The sequence below is a fragment of the Molossus molossus genome, unplaced genomic scaffold (assembly GCF_014108415.1).
Source record: "Molossus molossus isolate mMolMol1 unplaced genomic scaffold, mMolMol1.p scaffold_m16_p_10, whole genome shotgun sequence".
Lineage (NCBI taxonomy): Eukaryota > Metazoa > Chordata > Mammalia > Chiroptera > Molossidae > Molossus > Molossus molossus.
The window spans coordinates 75,519,405-75,523,231 of NW_023425345.1; the positions used below are offsets into that span (position 1 = coordinate 75,519,405).

Here is a 3,827-nt window from a genome sequence, read left to right on the forward strand (position 1 = left end):
AACTTATATGTATATTTGCATAACCAATGGATACAGACAATAGTGTGGGGAAAAGCAAGAGGGGGGCGGGAGTGGGGAGGAGGGGTCAATGGGGAAAAAATGAGGAACATTTGTAATACATTCAACAATAAAGATAAGTTAAAAAATAAAAATACTATCAAGTAAAAACAATACATGTAAAATACATTGCTTGGCTTTTCTAAACAAAATCTATTGTAAAACATTTTCTCCACTGTTTTCTCAGATCCTATCTCCCTCAGTTTTACATGCAAATTCTGCAGAAATTTGGAACCAGAAATGAGTAACCATACATCACTAACCAGATTCATCTTCTTGGGATTGACAGATGACCCACAACTGCAGATTGTAATTTTTATATTTCTACTTATCACCTACATGTTGAGTGTAACTGGAAATCTGACCATCATCATCCTCACAATAGTGGATTTTCACCTTAAGACTGCAATTTACTTTTTTCTCCAAAGTTTTTCCTAAGAAATCTCATTCACTTCTGCTTGCATGCCTAGATTCGTATACAGCATATCAACAAGTTACAGGACTATTACCTATAATGCTTGTGTATGCCAATTATTTTTTACATATCTTTTTGGAATAACGGAATTTTTTCTCCTGGCCACCATGTCATATGATCGATACATAGCTATCTGAAAACCCCTGCATTACGTGACTATCATGAACCACGTGGTCTGCAAAAGGCTTATCTTCTGCTGTGGGATGAGCACTTTGTTAATCATATTCCTACTGCTTTGCCTGGGTCTGGACCTGAAATTCTGTGACTCGAATGCCATTGACCACTTTGTCTATGATGCTAATCCTATAGTGAAGATTTTGTGCTCAGACACATGGTTCATAGAGCAGATGGTTATTGTGTGCTCTGTGTTGATCTTCATCATGACCCTCATATGTGCCATTTTGTCCTACATGTGTATCATCAGAACAATTCTAAGGTTTTCTTCTCCCAGCAAAGGACAAAAGCTTTTTCTACCCGTTCTTCTCACATTATTGTGGTTCCTATCACCTATGGCAGCTGCATCTTTGTCTATAGCAAACCTTCAGCAAAAGATGAAATGGCCATTAATAAGGGAGTATCAATACTCACTTCTTTCATTTCCCCCATGTTAAACCCATTTATATATACTCTGAGAAACAAACAAGTAAAACAAGCTGTTAATGACTTAGTCAAAAGAATAATATTGTTTTCAAAGAACTAGTGAAGTGTTGAAGTCAGGATCCTTAAGCAGTGTTCATGTTCTACCCTATTTTGTCTCTTCCTGATCTAGAGTTGACCTTCCATTCAGCATTGACCCTGATCAAGTTACCCCTCATGTCTCCTTAAAATCAACCTTTTGAAGAATAACTTTTATTAAGAAAAAAGAGAATAGTTGTTTTAGGAAATCTAGGCATGATCTCACTTTCAACCTTTATTTATCAATGCTGAAAGGACTAGGAAATTTATAATAAAATATTGGTGCCATTATGCACATCACTTTTTCAAAACAAAACTACTCAAATAAGGAGAGAAACAATATTAAAAATAATGAATACTATTTATAAGTGTAACAAAGAAAAACATTCAAAGTCTCAAGTATATTTTAAAATAAGGAATAAATACAAATTTAGGATTTAAAAACATTTTTTTTTAATATTAAGAAGCTTTAACATTACAAGATTCATATATTTTATTGAATGGATCCAATCAAATATAAAAGTTATTTAAAATTGCTAGAATGCCATGAATTAAGTTAAAATGAAGAAAGTAATGCACTGGTAATTCCTGGTAAAGAATTAAAATCTGCATTAAAATTACATAAAATAGATTGATACTGATGCACCAACTGAAATGTTAACTCTTGAATGTAGATTATTTATTTCTCTCATTTAAAAAAATATATGTTTTTATTGATTTTTTAGAGAGTGAGGAAGAGAGAGAGAGAGAGAAACATTGATGTGAGAGAGAAACATCGATTGGCTGCTTCCTGCACGCCCCCTACTGGGGATTGAGCCAGCAACCTGGGCATGTGCCCTGATGGGGAATCGAACTGGGACCTTTGACCATGGGACAAGGCTCAATCCACTGAGCCACACCGAATGGGCTTATTTTTAAATTAAATTTATTGGGGTGACATTAGTTAATATGATTATATAGGTTTCAAGCGTACATTTCTATGATACATGATCATATTGCATTGTGTGCCCACCACCCAAAGTTAAATCTTTGTCACCATATATTTGAGCCCCTTTACTCTTTACTACTCCACCCCCTTCCCTCTGGTAACCACCATACTGTTGTAGGTTTCTATGAGTTTTGTTTATTTTTCTTGTTTGTTCATTTGTTGCTTTCAGTTTTATATCCCACATTTGAGTGACATCAGGTAACATTTTCTGTCTAACTTATTTTATTTAGCATAGTATTCTCAAGAACCATCCATGTTGTTGCAAATGGCAGTATTTTATCTTTTCTTATGGCAGAGTAAGTTTCCACAGTATATATGTATCACATCTTTATCCAATTATCTATTGAAGGACAATTGGGTTGCTTCCATGTCTTGGCCACTGTGAATAATGTACAATGAACACAGGGGTGCATATATCTTTGTGAATAAATGTTTTCAAAAATTTGGGGTAGATACCCAGAAGAGGAGTTGCTGGGTTGCATATTAACTTTATTCTTAATTTTTTGAGGAACTGCCATACTGTTTTCCATGGTGGCTGTACCAGTTTACATTCCCACCAACAGTGAATGAGAGTTTTTTTTCCCCCCAACTTCTCAATCACGTGTTATTACTTGTCTTGTTGAAAATAGCCATTCCAACAGGTGAAAGGTGGTATTTCATTGTAGGTTTTTTTTTTAATCCTCACCCAGGACATTTTTCCTTTTTTTTGTTCAGATAGAGTGGGAGGGAGAGAGAGAGAAACATTGATGTGAAAGGGACACATCAAGTGGTTGCCACCCACACGACCCAACCAGGGCCAGGGACAAGGTACATGCCCTCAGTGGGAACTGAACCCAGGTCTCTTTGGACCGCAGGCCGACACTCTAACCACTGAGCCAAACCAGCCAGGGCTCATTGTAGTTTTGTTTTGTTTTTTTCATCCTCACCTGAGGACATTTTTCCATTTTTTGTACAGATAGAGTGGAAGGGAGAGAGAGGAAGAGAGAGAGAGAAACATCGATGTGAAAGGGACACATTGAGTGGCTGCCACCCACACGACCAACCAGGGCCGGGGACAAACTGCAACCGAGGTACATGCCCTTAGCGGGAACTGAACCCGGGTCTCTCTGGACCGCAGGCGGACGCTCTAACCGCTGAGCCAAACCGGCCAGGGCTCATTGTAGTTTTGATTGCAGTTCCCTAATAGCTAGTAAAGTTGAGCATCTTTTCAAATATATGTTGGCTATTTGTATGTCTTCTTGGGTGAAATGTATGTTCAAGTCCTCTGCCCATTTTTAATTGGATTGTTTACTTATTTGGTATTGAGTTATATGAGTTCTTTATATAGTTTGGATATCAACCCCTTGTCAGAGCTTTTGTTTGCAACTATCATCTCCCATTTGGTCAGTTTTTTTTGTTTGTTTTATTGTCAGTTTCTTTTGCTGTGCAGAAGCTTTTTAGTTTAATATCATCCCATTAATTTATTTTTGTCTTTGGCTCAAACTAATAAAATTGCTCTAAGACCAAGGTCCATAAATTAATTACCTATATTTTATTCTATGTAATTTATTGTTTCAGGTCATATATACGGCCTTTAATCCATTTTGAGTTAATATTTGTATATGGGGCACTGGCTGGTTTGGCTCAGTGACC

The 3,827-nt window shown here is 36.6% G+C and overlaps 1 pseudogene; it reads left to right on the forward strand.

Moving 5' to 3' along the window:
* Positions 1–297: 297 nt before the first annotated feature.
* On the forward strand, positions 298–1,232 carry LOC118623605 (annotated as a pseudogene).
* Positions 1,233–3,827: the final 2,595 nt, after the last annotated feature.